At 36.3% G+C, this 24,191-nt stretch overlaps 1 protein-coding gene and 1 long non-coding RNA gene across 2 annotated transcripts in view; one reads left to right on the top strand and one right to left on the bottom strand.

The window, feature by feature from the left end:
* Positions 1-24,191, top strand: part of LOC123677705 — a 163,951-nt gene that overhangs the window by 2,095 nt on the left and 137,665 nt on the right. The window lies entirely within an intron of this gene.
* Positions 22,568-22,894, bottom strand: LOC123677706. Its single transcript, XR_006747124.1, has 3 exons — positions 22,862-22,894; positions 22,647-22,768; positions 22,568-22,589 (listed from the first exon to the last, which is right to left on the bottom strand). It is a non-coding gene; the product is annotated as an uncharacterized LOC123677706 (long non-coding RNA).

The raw sequence follows: 24,191 nt of genomic DNA, 5'->3' as shown, positions 1-24,191 counted from the left end.
CTATTGACTGCTTGTTTCTCTATATGTCTCCTCCGGTTTATGGCTCTTGTGTTATTTCCTATGTCATTCTTCGCTCCTTACACTGAAGAAGCTACGAGTACGGGGAACCCTACAATAGAACTTTTCAGTTTCAAATTTCTAAATCATATAGATATCTAGGCACACCTTTGACATCTGAATTGCTCTTTCATTTCCATTGAGGACTTGCTCAAACATATGTTCCCTAAGGTTTGAAGCTTTTCTTGTGTTTTTGGAGCACCTTATCGAAGAGGTACCGGTGTGAACACTGCAAGGTGAGACCAACCACACTGCCATCAAATTTCAATCTACCGAATTTAGGTACTGCTTCTGACTGCTAAACTAATTTTTTCTTCTTTCATATCAAGAGCTTACTCCTATATATGCCCTCTAAGGTCTAAAGCTCTTCTTGTGTTATTTTCTGTTATTCTTTGCTCTTTCAATCGAAGACGCTATGTCGAGCTATGATCGTGAAAGCACTTACACCTGGATGTACTATTGTAAATACTGAAAGGTAAGACCAATTACAGTCATAGATATAGTTGACTTATAAACTATTCCTTTCTTCTTTTCTATCCTCCTTTTATTCATATTTTAAGTTCTTCTTGCTTTATTTTCCATATTATTCTTGTCTTTTTGCTCAAAAGACGCTACATCGCGCTAAGATTGTGGACAATCCTACCTCAGGATGTACAGCTCTAAATACTACTAGGTAAGACCAATCACACTGCCTTCAAGTTTCAAGTTTTTAAGTTATATTATATATCTAGGTTTTCTTTCTGACCTCTATTTTCCTTTATTTCAATCAAGATATTGTTTTTTATATGTCCTCTCAGGTTTATGGATCTTCTTTTCTTATTTTCAACGTTTTTCTTGGCTCTCTACATTCAAGACCATATGCACCAGTGTAAACACTCAAGGTAAAACCGAACACAATGCAATCTTCTTAAACGTTCATCTTGGTACTCCTATACCATTCTTCCCTTCGTCATTATCAGAGAAATGAGCTTCAAACTTGAGCAGACTAGTCTCTACCAATCTTCTCAGGTTTAAAATTGCAGGTAGGACCAACCACACTGCCATCAAGTTCTTATTTTGAAACTTATATCTACTCCTTAACTATTCCTCCCTTTATCTCTGACAGGAGTTAGCTTCTCTTGTATTCTTCTCAAATTCAAATCTATTTTTATGTTATCTATTATATACAAAAACTAGAATTTAGGACCAACCGAATTTGCAAATACATTTATTTATCTACCCCTTCCCAGACCTAAATGATTCCTTTCCTCATCTTCATCAAGAGTTTGCTCGTCTACAACTACTTTCTAATTTGAACCTTTCTTTATTTTATTTTATCGTTTTTCATTGTATAATTTATTAATCATCAAGTTTCAATTTTAAAACGTACATCTACCACTTTCAATACCTTTTCGCTACCTTGAGCTTGCTCCTTTATAGGAACCGTATGGTTGGAAGCTTTTCTCATAGTATCTGCCACGCTCCTCTCTGCTTTCCTCTTCTTATTCGCCTTGTTGGTCTCCACTCCTTCATTTGGGAACCTCTATTCTGTTAGTAGTTCAATTCTCCTCGGTCTCAATTATAAAAACTGCATTCTTTAGATAGTGAACGAGTTTCTAACAGAGTTGAAAATTTAGAACTTTTTAACCATGGTTCCACCTACAACTGAAGTTTGTTGTTGAAATGAAAAACCGAAATTTAAGCAGAGCTTAGAGCGAAAAATTAACGCTGTAATATAATGAACTATTTGGATATTCCCAGCGTCGACTAGAAAGAACTAGACTAGAATCTCCTCTGATGCCAACCGTAGTTATAAGAGATCTTGAACGTATTATTGTGAATTGCTGACGGAGCTCTATAACTACCTTCTCGTCCGTATGGACCCGCCGGTAAAGATGAAATTTGCAGATCCGCAAATAGCTGAACACATACTTATGTCGCTTATGTTTAAAATTGGCCAGTCTGAAAGGCAATTTCCTTAGCAAGCCATTTATAAATCCAAAGGAGGTGATTTCCAAAGCTCTATGGGGACGCTGTAAGATTGGTAATATAGCAATTGAGATATGGGTTTAGATCAAAAGATAACTGGCCGCAGTTCCGAAATCTTTCTTTCTACCGAATTGACTATCTAATCTAAACTATAGGCGGAAGATCGACTAGATTATCAAAGAACAACAGTTTTTTTTTTTTTTTTTCTTAAGACTAACACTCTTAGAATCCCTAGAAATAAACAGGTATAATACCCAAAATATTCTGTTGAACGAACAAACGGATGTAAACTCATCCCCTTTATTGAATTTCTTCCGATAGTTTGGAAATCCCAGGCTGTAAATGGTCCAATATAACTTTGTAATTTATACCCTTTCGAATATTTTTGTGCCAATTTTGTTCCTATATAAGATTCCGAAAACCTTTGTACTCTTATCAGTTCAGAAATGTAGCCTGATGAAGCCACAGTGTGGCGAAACAATTGTTGCTAACAATTAAATAACATAGTGGAAATTACTTCGTTTTATTTTATTTAATTATTTTATTTAAAGAACTACAGTTTTATGAGAGTTCTTGAGTTACCGAAAATCAAGAGGTTCAGATCAATCTTTTCATCTGATGCGAACAAGATGATATTCTCCTCAGAAAAAAAGATTTATCCTCTTGATCACAATAATGGCTCTTGATTTAGAATTCGTTAATTATATCTCAAGTTCCGAAGATATCAAGTGCTATTTAGATTGAGGCCTAAAATTTCCTGCAATGTACTATTTCCTAAGTTATTATCCAGCAAGACCCTATCCAATTTAAATAATAAAAAAAGAGGTATTAATTTTCTTGAACTGCAAGATATTTCCTATCCTACAGCTGATGCTGAAGAGCACATATTTTTCTATAGACTGAACAAATAGCCTCTTAAGAATTCAATTGTCTTTATTAATAAATGTTTGCAAGTTATTATTTGAGACCGTGATAGGTGCTGGTGAAAAATACGATTTTCGAGAGAACCAACCAAAATCCTTTTTGTTTTTTTGACTATTTTTTATTACCCTGAATATTTTCCGTTGGAAATTATTCTATTGACTTTCGCATCAATTGATGTCTCAGATCTCATATATATCATCATTTTCGCTAAAGGAACCAAGACAAAATATAAAAGCTGGTTAAATCATTTCCTTGAGGATTGAAAGCGAAATGAGACCCAAATATTTTCACCCCATTGATTGAACTAACTCTTTCAAATAAATAACAAATTTGAGGTATATTTTGAACAATTCAACGGACGCGCATTAGCACCCCAACTCTACTTGAAGTGCCAAAGGCGTACAATTTTGTTGCTATACCTACTACTTCACTCCAAAATCCCGAAGCTCTAATTGGAGCACATATATACATGTATATACGCAGCGATATCCTCCGCTAACGACATCCACTGCTCATGTCGGACGCCATTCATCAATATACGGACGCAGAGCGCGATTCCGAAGCAGGGGGACCGGCTGTATATCGCGGGAAGCGGAAAGTAGATGTGAAATTCGTCTACGAATCGGTCCCGATAAAAGCTATTAGCTGTTCGGCAAATGGAGCCTGCCAATGGCGAAATTATGCGTGATATTGCTCGAGTGGATTCGGTTCACGTATCGCTACCGCCCGTTATGGGCTGCGTTCCGGAAATATACGATTTTTCACTTGTCTTGAGCAGGTGGATCGTAGGCGGGGAGAAAGAGGTCATATTTCAGCCCGTTCCTAACCGAAATGGATCAAAGTGGGTGGAGGTGTATGCAGAAAATATTAGTTAGGTTTGGCGGGAATTTTGAATTAAGATCCAGCTGTCGATTGGACCACTGAATTTCTTATGCGTATCTTATGGATCTCGAACTTCTTTCCTATACTTTGGAAATACTCTTGAGATATATAGCATTGGGTCAAATAATAAACATATTAATAACATATAGTGTAAATTTTGATCGGGCAAAAAGGATGTCAATTTGTGATGAAGATGAAGGTTCCACATATTTTATGTCTGCACTGAAATTCAATTCTGAATGATGCAGATATCTAAGGACAAATATTAGATTGCGCCACGGTTAGCTCCCATATTTCAAAGGACGCCCAATAAAATACAAATATCTAATATTGGGAAAGAAAATCAAATTATAAAATGTTCTTGAAGCTATGATTTAATAATAAAATAATTGGAATGATTGCTTCGACTGGTATTTAGTCTTTCATGTTGAATTCCTCTTTCTATCCTCACCATCTTTCCTGTTCTTCTACTTTGATTTTGAAAATGTAGGAGCTAGTTATGGCACACTCTGTAAAAGGGATTTGAATGAGATACCATTCATACACATTTAATTGTTTCAGTAGATATTCTTTGGAAGTTGATTATAGTTAAAACAAATTTTATACTTTCTTTGCTTTTACTAGCAAGAAAAGGATTTTAGAAATATGAGGATTACATTTTGTAACCGCGCAGTTTCGAACTCATTTCAAGTTTATTTTCAGATACAAGAGTTTTTACAAATAGAACAGAGTATTTTTATGAATTCATCTACAAACAATAATATAAGAAAAACCAAGAAAGTTAATGAATAGAAAAACATTTTCGACAGTTCTACATTTCTAGGCTTCAGGTATTATTTCAACGCATTTAATATTTTGGAATGACACAAACAAAATTCTTCTGTTTCTCGTTTATTATGTAATAAGTTAAAAAGAAGCTAATAATATTCACATAGACCCAGATATTGTCTTTGAACCAATATATGAAAAAAACTTTGTTAATCAGTGTAAAAGAGTGAACCTCAAACACAATTGAATCAGGAGTTCATCAGTGAACATGTTCAACTTACAATATAAAATATATATGATATACAGGACAGGTTAATTTTGAATTAGACTAAACAAACATCGAATGGATTTCACCAAAAACTATTTTAGTTTTTCTCTACCTTTACCCCCAATTGACAATATGAAAATTATACTTGTTAAATTATCTAAAGTTTCTTATGTTAAAAATAATACTATCACCCAGGATGCAGAGTTTATTATAACAAACACAATTGAACTAACTTACTATACAGGATCTAAGTAGAAGTGATACCAGTGAGGGCTGGAGTGTCCTCGTCAGAGCGACAGTAACTTGGTACCTGCTTTGTAGATTGGGTTCGATCATAAAGACTCATGCGCGTGATTGATTCTGAAAATTATAGCTTTAGCATGATGTGCTTAGGATAACATGGGTTTAGTATTAAATTATGAATTGCTAACATACATGTGGAATCAAAAGCGTGCATTTTGATCAACTATTTAGAATCCATTGAAATTCAAAAGCTAGTGTACATAAATAGTTTTCAACTAGAAATTGAACTTGAATTGAAGAATCTGTTCGTTTTCACGATTTATGTAACATTTGACAAATATTTTCAATGGAAAAGTTGAAGTTTCGTCATTTTAAAGTTGCATATCACACATGAGAAGAACTGATAAAATGTAAATGACGCTCAAACTCCAGGTGTGTATAAAGAACATTTTTAATTATCATTTGCTGATATTTTCTGGAATGTGTAAATGGAAAAAATTACGTTGATCTACTTTAGGTCCAAACTGTCACCCCAAAAGTCGATAGAATGTACCTAATTTCGCAAATCCCCAACACACATACTACTCCCCCCCAATAAATCGCCCATCGAGTAAACATCAATTTTGACGTAACATCAACACAGCTGTCCCATTCCCACAGACCACAGAAATCACACTGGTAAGAGAATGTCAGCCCGGCGTGAAACCTTTCATGTTGTTCTCTGACAGGCACAACACCATCATTTATTGCCGTCGAATGTCCCGTCCAAAACAATACGTTGGCCCACATCAATTTTGGACCTTTTCGACGTCGACAAGCGAAATTTCAACGGACGACAGACTGTCAGAAACCACTGCGTTCGAAATGGAACACGCCCGAAATCTTATTACGAGCATAGAGTTCCGATACGGCGGTGTCCGAATGTGAAGGGTATGAATTTTCTATGGACCCCAGAGTGCCGCCATTAGTTGAGGCCACATTTCACGAGAGTTATTGGATATGACAAGCTCACAATTGAATCAACTTGTCTACCTGGCCGTTCCGGACGATAAATCTAGCAAATTGGTAGGGAAACTGCTGGATTTATATGCACTCACATTGTTTCGCTTTTGATTGCCTTCTGATGGAGGGCGCGTGAAAAAAATGGCCGGAAGATTGATGACACTTGACCGTCGTATTTGGTGGACGTTTATGACAGCTCTTTTTCGGGGTTTTTGGTTCGTTTGATCCAATTAGAGATGTGGAAAAACTCTGGGTTTGGCAGTAATGACGTTACTGTGTGAAAATTGAAATTATGATAACACTTCACTTAATAAGTCTCGGGTCTAAACAGTAAAAACAATTTTATTCTTGAAAATTCGACTTTATTCGTCAACAAAGTCATTTTCAAGAGTGTGACATTCACTTCCATGCTCCTCGAACTTTTCAACCTTTTCTGTAGAAAGAGTCGTCTTTGATTTTGAAATAGGCTTCAACATCGTCAATCACTTCTACATTAGACCCAAAATTCTTTCCCTTGAGTATTTTTTTGAGGTCTTCAAAAAGCCAGTAATCATCAGGGGCAAGATCTGGCGAGTAAACTAGATGGTAAAGCAGTTGGAAGTACACCGTGAATTTCTTCTCCCTTTTCTTATTCTCTAAGTTGTATGCATGCGCAATGGTATCAAGATACCTGTACACTAATTGGGGTAGGGGAAAGATATTCTCTATTGTATCTTTCTGAGAACCTTATGAATGAGAAAGTTGTATGCACAAGTACCACGAAAGACTATTGCTACACCAATGCAGGTACATTTATATTAAGTATTTTGACGACAAATTCGGCTAGATACAGACATTTTGTCTAATCGATTTTTTGCACCACAAGTATTTTTTACAAAATTCTCCTTGAATTTTCTATGGTTCTGATGATGTGATCAGCTTAAAATTTTCACGGAATTTGGTATTTCATATCAAAACCCAAATTCTCCGTGGATTCGTTCTTATGAAAATCTTGGGTAGTTCTTTCGAAGTTCTTTTTGAATTTTCTTTGGATTTGGTTCTTCGGAAACATTAAATTAGGCATTCGAATACTATCGTATTCACGGACATCTAACTGGGTTTGAATATGAGGATGTATTCGTCATCAGTGAGTCAACCCTTATCGTTTACGACCACTCTCGACTCAAAAGACAATTACAGCCATTGTAAAGAAATGATAGAACGATCGGTTCGAAAAAGGACCGTTCAAAACCAACAAACCTTCCTCTAAAATGAAATTACCAATTCCAACTCCTTTTCAGTGGATAAAATGTGCCCCCAGTTATCTATTTCAACGATTATCTGGCTTCACATAGAAAAACATCAATCTGATCCTGCCAAGGTTCACTCAATTTCCTATTCATTTCCCCATCTGAGTGGCTCTGGATCTTTCCACTTGAGAAAATTGAAAATTGAATTATTTCCTGCATTATATGCTACCAGGCAAGATCCGCACAATGAGCGTGAAGGCATAAGAGAGCAGCTGACAATCAATGCAGAATAGGTTTTAGTGGAGTAAGGCGAGATTCGACCGTTGAATGTCTCATGCTTTTTCTATATAATTGAAAATCAAGCAAATCTCTCTCCTCTTTTCAGGCGATTCGTCTGGATTTTTCTGCTGAAATATGATATATTTATTGAATCGCTTTCAACGAGTTATTTCCCATGTATATATTCTTTTGGGAAGAAAGCAATACAAAAAAAATTGTTGTCTTCAAACAATGAAGCTTGTGTAAATAAATCTCAGTATTATCCTCAGAGTAATAAACATAGATAAAGAATTCAAGATATCAGAACATACAAAATTTCTAGGTATATACATTGATGGTGATATGAAATGGAAAACACATATAGCAAACTTAGAAGACAAAATTGCATCATCATTGTATGCTTTCAGAGTAACAGTTAAATATCTAAATCCTGAAGTAACAAAAACTGTATATTATGCAATGATAGAATCAAAATTGAGATATGGACTGATATTTTACGGATCTGGAAACATACAATCCCTTTTCAGGCTCCAAAAAAAAGCTGCAGCTTGAATTACAACCAATCATGCAGAGAATTTTTCCGACAGAAAAGGATATTAACATTATATGGCTTATACATACAAGAATGCATTCTGTTTATACATAAGAATAATGAATCATTTAAACAATACAAGAATCTGAAAGAGAGATATGAAACTAGAACACAGAATTATAACTATCCCAAATATAGACTAACAACAACCCAACAACAAGCAGAATACAGATGTCTACTATTATACAATCATCTAACTAATGAAACAAAGAACATCACAAACTACAAAATATTTAAGAAGAAAATATTCTCGATGTTGATGGATATGGAACCCTATTGCCTACAAGATTATTTAGGAAATAACTAGAAAATATACTACTTTTTTGACACTATTTCATTTCATTTCATGTTGTAAACTTGAGACGATTCTGAAATAAAGAGTATTTATTATTTATTATTATTAAAGGGATCATATGTCATCTTCAGTGAGCAAATTTTGTCCCCAACATGAACTATCAAATTTAACATGAAGCGCGCGGAAATGAAAATATATCAGTGATACGATATTTCACTCAATTCGCAAATTTCTCCACAAAGAACGCACTTCTTATGCCCCATAGTGAATCAAAGTGTCATATCAACTCAAAATATAATGAAATACATATCTAAATATATCAGAAATTCAGAAAACGAACTTCAAGTGCGCCAAACGACGTGAAACAACCGATGACACTAGGAGAGCAAAATATGCCAATCCGTGGTTTTCAGAAAATAATGAAATTCTGCTTATTATAAATTCGACAATAGGGAAAAATATCGGATTTCAAATACTCAAATTGGCATATTTAATCGGGAAACACTCAAATAAATATATTTCATTCAATATAATATACATATAATACATATATATATATATATATATATATATATATATATATATATATATATATATATATATATATATATATATAGGAAAAGTAATATACATGTTAGGACATGTAAAAATTGCATATACTCCCTCTATTTATGTTTATTACTTTAGGGTATTAGCAGAGAAAATAAGAACGGGGCATCAGTAAAAACTCTATAAATGTGGAGTGATTGGTTTGTGTATTTGTTAACAGAATAAGCTGACATATTTATATTGAAGGGCTTCCTCTTTATCCTAACAAAAATCTTTTGCATCCTTCTTTTTCACCAAAACTTAACAGAGCATATACTGCAAACAAGAGGGAAAAGAACCAGAAAGGAGTAATAAATGTTAGTTTTCATGATATTAATTAAAAGTTATCGTCGTATTCTAAAAAAAGAATCTTAAATTGAATGGATAACTTGAAAACCACCATGAAATTCATAAATTGAACAACTATTTACCAAGTGGTCAACGCTTTCTTTCACGCCACACTCACATAGTGGACTTTCAGTAGAATGCCATTTGAAGAGCATACTATTGCAATGACCATGACTAGTCCTTAGTCGATTAAAAGTATACCAAATTTTCCTACGAAGATTAAAACTTGGAACTTTCTCTGAAGGGTCAACAATTAGACTTTTGTGAACGTGAGCACTATTTAACCAAACAGAACCACAGTATTCAGCAGCAGAAAAAACCAAGGCCAAAACTGCAGTACTCAAAATGCTGGCATCAACACTCCATGAAGAACCAGACAGTTTTTGAAGTGAATCTGGAAATTCAAAGTAGAATCAAGTTCAACTCAGAAATATTTCGGAGTATAACCATGATTCAAGACGTAATTATTGAAAATTATTTTCAATTTTGTATATTTCTTTTGATTATAATTATGTAAAAAAACTCCACCGCTACCTTCGGTAGAAGCAAACATTTCAATATGAATCTCACCTCAACAAATCGTTTCTAACCTCAGTTTGGCCACAAGAGAGAACTCAGGTATTCTCTCTTGTGGCCAAACTTTTCGGTATTCACAAAAACGAACTGTTCCCAAACTGGCATCACGATGAATGGAAAGAACTGGAAATCGAAATCAACGTTGATGAGCTCTGAAGAAGCACACAAAGCCTTCTTTTCTCTTCGACAAATCATTGTTCTCCCACCACATCCTGCATTTTCTATCATGAGAGAAATGCAAAATGCGGGATTGTCCCTAATGTCGACAAAACGGCAAATCATGAAAGAGTGCAGACGTAATTATACGCTTCGTGTGTTTCCAACTGAGCCAAAGTCAGCTCGTATTCCGTCAGTTTTGAAGCGCTGAAAAGCAGAGACCACAAGAAGAAGAACTCTGGATTTTCATAGCATATGTGGATTCGACTGTTATGATTTTAATTTGGGAATGCAGTGGTTTTGGTATACGGCGGATTCCTAAATCAACATTTATATCATATAATTTTCTCCGAGCTCTTATTTGACAAATTCAACATTCGTTGAGATCTTCTCATTGTTTCATTCTATTTCTGAATAAGTTCGAGTTATCATAGTGATCAGCATATTCAGATTTTATAAGATAAAACGAATATGTTACTATTTTTATGTGGAAAGGGGCTCAAGAATATTTCCATTGCAGCAATTCATTCCAGGGAAAAGTATAAATCAAACGGAATAGAATTGAAAAAGGTTTTCACGTTATATTTCCGGTATCAAGTATTGTTTCCTTTTGGTGATGTTCAGTTTGTGTTTGAGAGGCAAGTTTTATATCTAGTTGAGCTACTTGCGGGTAGGTAGTAGTAGTAACTATTGGATTGTAATTGTATTCAGATTTTTTGGTTACAATTATTTCGCCACACAGTAGCTTCAACAGATTTTATATTTTTGTAATGAATCTAAAAAACTACTGTGTAGTGAAACAATTATAATTTATAGAATCAAAAATGAACCTACTCGGAAGCAGCTAACTAGATATAAAAATTTTATTTTCGATTTGATTTAAATTTTCATCAAGTAAACACCGAGTCAATACACATATATGTATCCAATTATGATAATAACGTCCAAGAAAAAACGCGTTGATATCATATCATATTATCTTGTTATGTTGATATTAATAGTTTGAGACTTTGCAAATTAGTAACGGACTTTCCCCTGAGCTCAAGCGACGTGACATATCAGTATGATTTCCATTGAATTGATTTACTACCAATTGTTCTGAAGACTTCAAAAACATTTTATCACTCAGTAGAGTATTCGAGGGAGCACACATACATACATTTGCCACTGTAAGCTGGACTCGCTCTTTTTATGAGAACTCACAACTAGAGGTGTTGGTTCATTGCTTCTCACTAATAATGTAACAGTATAGCTTTTATGGTCAGAGTGTTTTTCGTCTCTGAGGAAGCCCATTATATTTCAACGTTTCTTGAATGAATCCAAATAGTCCAACGACTAAAACTCCAAACAAAAAAAACACAATTTTTGCAATTACGAAAGGCCTACAGTTGAACCAAGACTGTTCAGAATCAAACAGAACTGGAATTCTGGCAGAGTCCAATCACTCCAAAATTATATCCGATATCTTTGAGGACTTGGCTGGCTTTCAAAAGCGAGTCAATACAATAATGTGTATTCCATTTTTGAAAATAATGTCAGATGATGTCTAAGAATAAACGCGTTGATATCATATCATATTATCTTATTATGTTGATATTAACAGTTTGAGACTTTGCATATTAGTAACGCGCCTTCCCCTGAGCTCAAGCGACGTGACACTAGATGAGATATTCTTATGATTTCCATTGAATTAATTTAGTAGCAATTGTTTTGATGAATTCGAAAATCTTTCAGTTCTCAGTCGAGTTTTTGAGGCAGCATTCATTCGCAACTGCAAGCTTGACTTGCTCATTTTATGAGAACTCTCCACTTCAGGTGGTGGTTCATCGCTTTTCACTAATAATGTAACAGAATAGCTCTTATTGTCTGGGTGTTTTTCGTCTCTGAGGAAGCCCATTATATTTCAACGTTTCTTGAATGAATCCAAATAGTCCAACGACTAAAACTCCAAACGAAAAAAACACAATTCTTGCAATTACGAAAGGCCTACCGTTGAACCAAGACTGTTCAGAATGAAACAGAACTGGCATTCTGGCAGAGTCCAATTACTCCAAAATTATATCCGATATCTTTGAGGACTTGGCTGGCTTTCAAAAGCGAGTCAATACAATAATGTGTATTCCATTTTTGAAAATAATTTCAATTGACGTCCAAGAATAAACGCGTTGATATCATATTATATTATATTATTATGTTGATATTAACAGTTTGAGACTTTGCATATTAGTAACACGCCTTCCCCTGAGCTCAAGCGACGTGACACTAGATGAGATATCCTTAAGATTTCCATTGAATTAATTTAGTAGCAATTGTTTTGATGAATTCGAAAATCTTTCAGCTCTCAGTCGAGTTTTTGAGGCAGCATTCATTCGCAACTGCAAGCTTGACTTGCTCATTTTATGAGAACTCACTACTGTAGGTGGTGGTTCATCGATTTTCACTAATAATGTAACAGAATAGCTTCTATTGTCTGGGTGTTTTTCGTCTCTGTGGAAGCCCATTATATTTCAACGTTTCTTGAATAAATCCAAATAGTTCAACGTCCACAGCTTCACTAAAAAAAAACATAATTCTTCCAATTACGAAAGACCAAACGTTGACCCAAGACTGTTCAGAATCAAACAGAACCGGCATTCTGGCAGAGTCCAATCACTCCAAAATTATATCCGATATCTTTGAGAACTTGGCTGGCTTTCAGAAGCGAGTCAATACAATAATGTGTATTCTATTTTTGAAAATAATGTCAGTTGACGTCCAAGAATAAACGCGTTGATATCATATCATATTATCTTATTATGTTGATATTAACAGTTTGAGACTTTGCATATTAGTAACACGCCTTCCCCTGAGCTCAAGCGACGTGACACTAGATGAGATATCCTTAAGATTTCCATTGAATTAATTTAGTAGCAATTGTTTTCATGAATTCGAAAATCTTTCAGCTCTCAGTCGAGTTTTTGAGGCAGTATTCATTCGCAACTGCAAGCTTGACTTGCTCATTTTATGAGAACTCACCACTGTAGGTGGTGGTTCATCGCTTTTCACTTATAATGTAACAGACAAGCTTTTATTGTCTGGGTGTTTTTCGTCTCTGGGGAAGCCCATTATATTTCAACGTTTCTTGAATAAAACCAAATAGTTCAACGTTCAAAGTTTCACAAAAAAAAGCATCATAATTCTTCAAATTACGAAAGACCTAACGTTGACCCAAGACTGTTCAGAATCAAACAGAACCGGCATTCTGGCAGAGTCCAATCACTCCAAAATTATATCCGATATCTTTGAGGACTTGGCTGGCTTTCAAAAGCGATGATGCTCGCAGAAACGGGGAGCAAAGATCAAATCGGGACTTATTTCTCGTTTGGCGGGACTTTGACGTCATATCCGTTCGAAAATTATCTCCTCCGAAAGGAATGAAAGAGAGAAGCGCCTCCTTATCTCCTGTGTCAATAACATGAATGTCGCATTTCTGAAAGGGAGGGATATTCTTTGGTATGTGTAAAAGTTCCGGACTCGGTATTGAAATGTATTCTCATTTCTTGTCGGTTAGTTCAGTTCTTATCGCTTATATCTGCCGGTTCGATATTCAAAGAAAATATACTCGTAGTTTTAGTTGTGTATTGCTAACGTCGAATGGTTTTTGGCGGAATATCTTCAGATTTGGTATTGGATTATTGTTTGCGGACTTGTGAATCTGAGACCATTTGCTTTTTCTTTGGTCAACAAAGAAAATGAAGGTGCATATTCTTCTTCTCAGTACTCCTTCTCCTAATGAAGGTTGGTGATCCATCTGGAAATTCTAATTCTAGAAGTCACTGCTCTGAAAATGTCGGTGGAAGTACATTTGAACCATCTTTTCGAACCCTTCAGCCAAAAATTTTGTCTTCCACCAAGCGATCTACTGCCGTGTATTTTACCATCATTTATCGACCTCAGATGCTCATATTTCGTAGCCCTCATTACTTGGCCAATATATCCGGTCTTCCTTTTTTTTATGCCAATGAAGAGGTTATGTTACTTTCCATCCTCCTTTTTTTGTCCAATCGTGGCCGTTATATTTGAAATAGTAGGCATAATATATTAATATTATGCCTAGTCCCAAAAGTGCTTTTCCAGCGACATATCGAAGATGTAATGCTACACTAGGACCTACTTTGGGTTCTAGGTATTTTTGCAATTGATTTAATGGATATTTGTAGAATCTCCTTATAGGGTTATTGTATTCTGCGTATAACTCGGGTTCTACTCGAGGTTCATTAGGTGATGAGATTTGGGCTTTAAGGAATTTGGCTCGAAATGCTCTCTCTTCATCAGTCATTCCAACTAATCTTTCACGTTCCCTGACAAGGCGACCTTGAATGGTCATTGGCTTTACGCCTCCTGTTGAAGAAGCTTTCACCATTTTTCCGAAATATATGGAAACTTTGGAAAACCAAAAGTAAAATGTGATTTTCAAATCAGGGCAAGTACTTCTTAATTGCTCATTTTTTGAACCCACGATATCCGAAGCATTAGTCTATAGAGGTGCATCTCAAACGCCTGCAGTTTCTTCTCGGTGGGTTGATCGAGGGTCCATCCTTCACAGCCCTATAACAGAAAACACGTATAGCATCTCATCATCTGCATTCGGAGATCTATTCCTATCTCAGGTCTCGTAAAAAGCTGTTTCATGCTCATAAACGGCCTCCTCGGCTGTTCAATCTCTAATCTTATTTCTATTTTAGGGTCGCATTGGCTGTTAAGGTTAGTGATCAAATATCTGAAGGCTTCCAATTGTTCTATACTGCGTCTTTTTATTCTAAATTTGGCAATTATACTTGTTTCACCCAACACGAGTAGCGTCGTTTGTGTTACGTTGATAAAAAGGCCATGTTCTTCACTGCAACTAACAATGAGGTCTATTATAACTTGAAGCTTGTCTATATTACCTGCAAGAATTACGGTGACATCGGCGTATTTAATGTTGTTAATTAGGACACCATTCAACTTTATGCCTTCTGGTCTTTCCTTTGAAGCTTTCCTACAAATAGCCTCGGAGTAAATATTGAAGAACAGCGAAACTAGATGTTTGGTTCTCGATTCTAACTACATAATGCTGTCTGATGCTAATAAAGCTGTAAAATGATGTTAATTTCTGCCTCTTCAATCTCAATGAGAGCTTCAACGAGTTAATCCCATAACTCACGTAATCTAAGGCCTTAAGGTAATCAATGAAACAGTCATACACATCCTCATTCATGTCTCTACACCTCTGAGTCAGAAAATTCAGCAAGAAAGAGCCTTACCATAATCATTTCTGAACCTAAACTGAGTCATATTCATCTGAGAGTCACATTTCTTATTAAGGAATTTTTATACAGAATAGATAAACTCCCGAGAGTTCAGCCACAGGCTACTCTTCAACTCAACCTCTTGGAAGTTCATAAATAAAATACATTATATGAAGCAGCAGAATGTCAACTATGTTGTGAAGATTTTGGCGAGACATTTTTCGCAAAGTTTTATGTTGCTGGGCGATTGTGGTGTTTCATCTCGGTACCACTGATGGAATCTTCAGTATGACAACTCATTGCTGTAAAAATCTTCCATCTCCATTGGGAAGTGTGGTTATTTTGACGTAAAACGGTTGGGTTTTGTCCAAGCGGTGGCGTTCTTCCGAGAATTGCGCAGCCTTTGGCGCCATCTCTCGGGTGAGTATAAAGCCACCACAAAATCGTTTTTCTATTGCGTTATCTTACTATGTGATATTTATTCAATGGTTTCAGTTTGTATTGAAGCTTATTTAACTACTAATTTTTTGAAGTTTTTATTATTATTCACATATACACTACTTGGCATGTGCCTGGGCCTTCCTCATTTGAGTCAATATGTTGGAAAGCTCTTCACGCTTCCTTTTGGCTCTAATGTGGGTTTCCAAACGACGCTTCAAGAACTTGAGTGCTCTCTTTTCCTTTGAAACTTTCAATAACTATTTTTTCTTTAGCGAAAATTGTATTGTTGCAAGTCTTCAATTTGTGGAGATTTAGATCCCAAGAAACCTTCCAAAACCTAACAGTTATTGCAAAAGATTTACCAAAAAAAAAATTTGGTGTTTATTTTTCATTCGGATGGTTTAAGTACATAGTATTAGAACACATATATCCTTTCCAAAGCACGCTATAAACGAGACCTGCAGAAAAAATGATTCAATTCGGGTATTTCCCTAGGGTGTGCTCAGTGCCATCGCTACATTTGGAGGGTAAACCCGAGGTATTCGTTAATTTTTAATGTCGCGCGGCAAACATAATGCTCGTATTATGGGACTATTAAAATTTCGACGCACGAGGTTGAAGTGAAAGGATTACGGTAACACAACCGGTGGATTAGGGGTTTATGGGTAATCCAGACGGTCGGTGAAGCTCCTTCTCTTGGAGAGAGATCGAAAACGTGGTTTTATATCGATATCGTAGTTGACAGTTTTCAGGAAACTGGTTCAGATTCTTCACTTACGATTAATATCTGATTCAAGTCTGGACCTTGTGGTTCCTACAATTTTATGTCATACAATCATTATAAGATTGATTTCATAAAATGAAGCAGATCCAACACTTCCCAAAATGCTCTAGACAATATTTCTGAAGTGAGGATTGATTGATTGATATGAAATTAGATGAAGAAGGATTTCCATTGAAATAACAGTAATAAGAGTTTGGATATGGATACGCCCAGGAAAAACTGAACATGCTATGTAATTGAAAATGACTTTATTGAGTAGTACTCAAACAATAAGGTAATTTCTATCTTTCCCATAAAAATTTGGAGCACTGTATTACTGTTGCAGGATCCAGCATAATGAAATAACCTTCAGTCAATTTCACCATTGAAATTACATAGGCGTGCAATTTTGCTTCCTCCGTTTTTTTTTCCGAAATTCGAGGCTTTATTTTGACAAACTGGTTATACATTTATGATTCAAAATATTATCCATAGATGGCAACAACTTTCTCTCATCGTACGAATCCTGCATTGAAAAAACTGGCCATCTTTTGAAGCGATCCATAAATCGATCCAATTTTTTACGTCTTCATAAGACCGGAAGTCCTGGCCAGTCAGGCCGTGTGCCATTGATAGTCCGAGGGAGTAACGTCTGGAGAATACGGAGGGTGGGATAGGACTTCCCATTTTAAGGTTTCCAAGTATGTCTTGAGCACTTTCACAACATGGGGTCGGGCATAATATTGTCTGGCGTTGTATTGCGGCCATTTGTCTTTCAATGCTCGGCTAGAACTCATTTATTGCGTTCGATTGCGGTTTTAACAACTCATAATATTCTACGAAGAACTGGATCCACCAAATACTGAGTATGACCTTGGAAGCATGAATATTCGGTTTGGTCGACGACATCGAAACATGGCCGGGATATCCCAATGATTTTCTGCGCTTGGGATCAACCCATTTTTCGTCTCCAGTCACAATGCGATGCAGAAATCCCTTAAGTCGTTGCCTTGCAAGCAGCTGTTCACCAGCAAACAAACGCCTTTCAACATCTCTCGGCTACAATTCGTACGGCATCCAATTTCCTTGTTTCCAGATCATTCTTTCATGACTTTTAGTCATTTTGAAATCGTTTATTGCATCACTCCCAATGATCCTGCCAATACTTGTTGCGTTTGACACGAGTCTTGATAAAGTAATGCTGCCAATTCTGCATCTTCGAAAACCTTCACACTTCCAACGCCATTCTGATCGTTGACATCAAAATCACCGTTTTAGCTTGGAAACCACTCTTGGCATGTTCTTCCACTAATAGCGGCTTCACCATAAGTATTTGAGAGCATTCGATGAGCCTCAGATGCGAATTTCTTTATATTGAATCTGAAAATCAAACTTTCCCGCAAATGACGAAAATTTGGCTCGTAAACTGACACGTTTAATCGAGAATAACTTCATGATGCAGACACAAATCGACTAATATTTCGATGGCGTTATGTTTACAAATACCTTAGCTTATTGTATGACATCTACGATCTATTTATTTTGACTACCACTTACCGCTACAGCCATCTATTGCAAAATGGCGGAAGCAAAGTTGTACACCTATAATTTTTTTTAATGTTCTGCTGAACTATATTTCTGATATGGGTGCACAACATTGGTTAGGGACTTTTTTTCATGAATCTCGTTCTGTTCAAAATGAGAACTTGTATACATGTATAATCCAGTTATTGTTCCCTGTAAATAATTGAGATGGTCAACAGGATGCTCGGAGACCTATTAGTTTCTTCAAGTGTCGAGGGCATGACAGTTTCAATAAATTTACAGGGAACGAATTGCTTCTCTATATAACTCAGAAAGGAAGTGTTAATTCTTCGAGATATCGAAGACATGTCGGGTCGATTACTCGATTGTAAATCTTAAGAGATTTACTGGGGTTAGGAAAGATCGAAAACAAGACGGTTGTACCAGATGTGTCACATCTGTGTATCAGGTTCTAGTCCTTCGAGAATATTCGATTTCCAGGAATCCGCGAAGAGCTTTGTGAGCGGTACGGCAAAACTCTTATTGGACTATGGGTGGTACTTTCCCCCGATATCGGAGTGGTGCTTAGGGTGTGGTCAAGCCGGAAGAAGGGAAGTCGATTTTCAGGGTTGGGGGTCAGTAAGTTGCGGTCAGTAGACAGAGTAAGTTCCAGCGGGTAGAGAGTTCAGTTCAAGTTTGGTCTAAGTCGAAGAAACAAGTCTAAGACGAGTTAAGACTAAGTTCGGTTGTCAACTTGAGACGTACGACGTAACGACGGTTCGCAGACTAGATTGAGACGAGTTGCGAACGAGTTAAAGACAAGACGATTAAGATCTTCTCAATACTGAGTTTGTACTGTATAATTGTGGCTTTGTAAATAGATGTAAATAATTCAAAAGAGTTTAACTATTACAAATCTGACAAAGTCACGGAGAAGAAGACGAAAGGCAGGTAATCGAATCATACCTCTAGACGATCGATTAACCAAGCCTACATACAACAATTTATGAATCGTGTTTCTATTTTTATTGGCCGTGTTCATAAATAACATCAAGTCGATGGATGCATTTCTGTTATGATCTAGCTACTAAAAATCGTTATTCACTGAAAAATGTTTCAATTTCAGTCATTCTGGCCGCAGGCGGCTAACTTAACGCTGCCAAAAAAATTCTAGTAAACTGGAGGAGGAAAGAGCAGGTTTAATGGTTGTCACAAACACTCGAACTTCCACTATACAACTACCCAAAAAGTTCACATAAAATTTTCGCTTCTCGAACGGTTTCACAGAAACGTCTTGATCTCTCAAAATTAATGCAGAACTACACCTCGGAGTGGACATGACCAGCAGCAGCGGTTACATAGCTGTGTTGTAGACTGTACTCGGTTATATCTTGTCAACAAGCATTAGTGTCATCCACAGTCGACGCTCAACTGTCGACCTCGCGAATGAAGGCCAATTTATTGCTCGAAATACCTCACAGACGCCATGTTGTCCCCCATCATACTCGTTATCTCTGAATTTATGTTGGTTATTTTCAAACTCCACTAAATCAAAGCCGACCCTGATGTGGCTTGTGACCGTTAATTCTGGCCCTGTTCGGTACAATCAAGGAGCTAATGATTTCATCGTCGATTTTGAGTTTGCTGGGTGTTTTAAAGTGTGATGTTTTCATTCCGACTGTGTTATGGTTCTGCAAGTTCCTTCAAAAGGTGTGAGCTTGTGAGGACTTTATAACGGCTTTCTAGCATTATCTCTGTTAGTTTATGAGAGTAACATCAATATTTCCAGACAGTTGACGGGAAAGGCAAAATCCATAACCAGACTGTTCGAAGTTGTTGTGATGATTGTAGCTTGTAGCTATAACATCTTTTTTTATTTTCATATAAAGTATTCTACAATGAGAGATTTCATTTCGATATTTATAAATTTTTAAGAGAAAGTAATGGATGTTTATATCATTGTGTCCTCGATAAGTCTTGAATCGATTGTGGAGCATTGGCATAGACCTCATCTTTCACATGGCCTCAAACAAAAAAATATCAAGGTGTTAAATCATCAGATCTTGGTAGCCAATTGTGATTACCTTTTCGAGAAATAACATGGTCAGGAAACTTTTCATGCAAAATTGCAATTGTTTGGTTGCTTTTGGAGCAAGTGATGCTGTGCTGATTTATTGAAAATAAACGTTATTCACATCAGTATCTTCGAATTCTGTCCATAACAATCATTAACCACAGCTCGGTAGCTCAAACCATTCACCAAAACATTTGCACCAGCCTCATTTTGGAATGAGTAAGGTACAATCAAACCACTAGCTGAAAAACTGCACCAATAGTGATACATTGAGGATAGAGAGGCTTTTCAATAATCATTCTTGGATTTTCTGAGCTCTAAACACGACAGTTCTGCTCATTAATGGTAATCGGCATCGGAGGTAAAAAAAAATGAGTCTCATCACTGGAGATGATTTTTCGATGAAAATCCAGATCATTTTGATGCATTTCAAGGACCAAATAGGCTAATATACGTTTTTGCTGGTAAACAACCGGGTTGACTTATTGTTGAGTTTTTAAAGCCTTAAGACCTAAGTATTTATGCGTTATGTCGTTTGTGGAATGTACCATTCTTAATCGACGAGGAATCGACAAATATAGATTTTCGTCAACATCAGCAATATTCTCAGTAGGTCTTGAGAGATGCAAACCGTTTTGATTTCACATATAACTAACTTGTCCTAACAGCTCATATTCTTCCACTAGGTTCACCAACTGTTCTCAACATTTTTGTAGTATTTTTAATAATTTATTTCAATGCTTTGTTGAAGCGTGTACCATCCAATTTTTAGAAATAGCGTTGTTTTTTTCCACGTCAAATGTCGAAAGATTACGGCTTCAAAAGTGACAGATGCCTAGATAGCGGGCTATTCGAAATGACTTATCTCATTGAAAAACCCTTTATGAAGTGACACTTATCAAAATTAGAACAAAAAATTGTGTTAAATAATTGGGCAACACTATTTTTTCGTAAGACGAAAAATAGTGCTCTCACCATCTGGTATATATCATAATACTCTGATATCTACTCTGAGAAATGATGCCATGCACTGAATCCCTTGTGGTGACATTTATAATGCATATAACAATACCAATTTGTCCTAAGAAAATCTTTTATGGTATTGGCAACTCTAACAAAATCTTTAGGAGCCTTTGCCATAGTGGATTTAAGAACTGGCCAGCCAGTTCTGGCCATTTACTTAGCTCGTACTCAGTCTCATATTTCTCTGCTCTGTAGAGCTTGCATATATTATCATCTGGTAACAGGCCCATTCAGAACAAATCATATCTGTGATGAAAGTACTGTGCCAGAAGCCTCACTATGACACACAGCTTGCCGCAGATTCTTGGTGTTACATGGCAAAAATTACACGAATCTAACTGTTTTCGAAAGTTTGGATATGAGTTCCGCCAAAGGGTCTCTTTGTTTCTCTGTTCACAATTCCGAATCACCAGCTGTTAGTGTTATTTTACAAGCCCACAGAAAGGTTCGGGTCTGGTAGGTTTTACTTTTTTTTCATCGGCTTTTGTTGGGGTGTATAACGCAGGGACCGATAAAAACATTGCAATCAACCAACAGGGGGTATTTCACTTGAAACGGCTTGAGAATAACCTCGCCTAGAGCTAGTGAGGGGTTATTATTCCAACTATGAGCACAAATTTGAAAGAATCAAACGATTTATCCTCTCCATACCAAAAAAGGATTTCAACGATTCATTCTATCCTCTATCCTCGAAATGAGACCAATCGCTCCATCTCCACGCTTATTCTGGCTGTACAGCAAGAATGCACTGATGGCACACAGTATTCCCAGCATTAAAATTCAATTCATTCGTTCATGTGGAAACATCCAGTTTTCAACTGCTCACTGGTTTAGACCGAGACGTGCGCCTTAAGGTTCCCGGGATTTTATTTGACAGTTATGAGGAATTCGCTTTCTGAATTCTCCCGGAACTCCTCAGTCTGGAATTTTTACGAGAACTTGCCATTTTACGTTGCCGCTGTTGTTTCACTTTATGCGATCGTTAATTGCCTATTGAAAAGATGGGGATGGAGGTTCGTACGCTTGCTAGATAACTCGGGTATAGTTTTACAACTTCTTCCTATGGCGTTAATGGTTGGATAATAAAAAGGATTATATGGCCGCCGGTAAAGCTTCGGCTTATCGGACTTTCTTGGTGGATTTTTTATGAATATAAAGTTTGATGAGGTGGAGGATTTTCCAGGATAATGAGAAACTACCGCCTTGTTGAAATCAGTGCTCCTTGTTCTTGTTCCTTGAATCTTGGGAGATTAATAGGGAGAAATATATATGAATATACTATATATATTTTAGCAATTGTAGAGACAGGTTTCCCTCAGCTGAAAAATTGGCTTGAACATAAATTACTCACGGTCAACTTGAAGAAAACATCTTACCTGCCATTCAGCTGTAATAGATCTGGGACGCCATCTTTTAGATCTATCAATATTACCACAATAGGAGAACAGTGTACAATACTGCCCGAAGAAAAAGTGAAGTACCTGGGTGTGATGGTGGACTGCAATTTGAAATGGAATGAGCATATACAATTTGTATGTAACAAGTTAAGAACTATTCTACATAAATTCAAATACTTGAAGAGTCTACTTACTGTTCATCAGTTGAAGATCCTATATCATGCTCTAGTCGAGAGTCATCTGCGTTATGGTATAGTTTGTTGGGGGAATGCTTTGAAGACTCATATCCTCAAACTTGAAGTCTTGCAGAAACGGTTTTTGAAGACGATTCTTGGTAAAGATCCTAGATACCCATCGGATAGTTTGTTTTTGGAAGCACATGTTTTTGATATTCGACAGTTGTACTACTTCAGTGTCACCATTAAATACCGTTGCGGCGAAAATAGTTCTTCGTTGCCCGTACATTCCTATGAGACCCGAGGAAGAAAGCTTTTCATTTTACCTAGGGTGCAAAAATGTGTTGGACAGCGATCGTTTTCTTATACTGCCCCAAGGTTATACAATTTTATACCTCAAGAGATTCAGCACATCACTGGATTATCCAGATTCAGAAGCAGGTTGAGAGAATTCATCATGACCCAGCGTCGGGGAGTGTTTGCCGATCTGGTTGAACTGCGGAGTTGATGTTGTTTGTGTGCGATTTTTAGATCTTTTATGCATTGTGTGTCATAGTTTTGCATTGTGTGCGTGGACTTTTCCATTGTTGTTGAATTTGGATGTATATACAATTACTTAATGTTGCCTAACTTTCATTTGTATATTTCTTTTTTTGTCTTATTTTACTTATCTCGAAACAAGTGTTCAACACTTTTCGTTAGTTTGTGTTTATTCAATCTGTGATGGTACAAGAATGTATTTTTTTTTTCTTCACAAGTGAATAAACGTTTTTATTTTATATTTTTTTATTATTTTTTTAATATCATGACGTCACTGATGACGAAACCAAGATGCCAAATGTGTTCACCTTGAAAACGCAGACAAACTAGTCTTATTTCTAAAGTTTGTGTTGTCAATTTTCTACAATATTGCGGATGCACTTATTATGATTGTGTGTATTTATTTCATTCGTGATGAGAATTGGTTGCAGTTATTCTATATGCTATACTCATGTCAATCAGCATTAATATTGAAATTTTCATTTCATTAGAATTTGAATGAATTATAATTAATCTTCTAGTTTACAATGAAACTTTCGGAGAAGACTCTCAAGATTTGTTTTGTGAGCAGTACAAGTTTATCTTCGATGGCTGACGTCATGCGATTGCTCATATGAACTAAAGGGCAAAATAAAGATGAAACCAAAGACCAGGAACAAGACAACACTTGATGAAGAATATAAGAGATTGGACAAGGATGAATGAGTAACGATTGGATCACACCGCTCAAAAAAAGAACAAATTTGCCATGGTTGTCGCCAACCTCTACTAGAAAAGGCACTAAAAGAAGTGTAAGGTTACAATTGCC

Source organism: Harmonia axyridis, chromosome 4 (assembly GCF_914767665.1).
Source record: "Harmonia axyridis chromosome 4, icHarAxyr1.1, whole genome shotgun sequence".
NCBI classification, from domain to species: Eukaryota; Metazoa; Arthropoda; class Insecta; order Coleoptera; family Coccinellidae; genus Harmonia; species Harmonia axyridis.
Note: the sequence above shows the minus strand (reverse complement) of the source record. Positions and strands in the feature narration are given on the sequence as shown.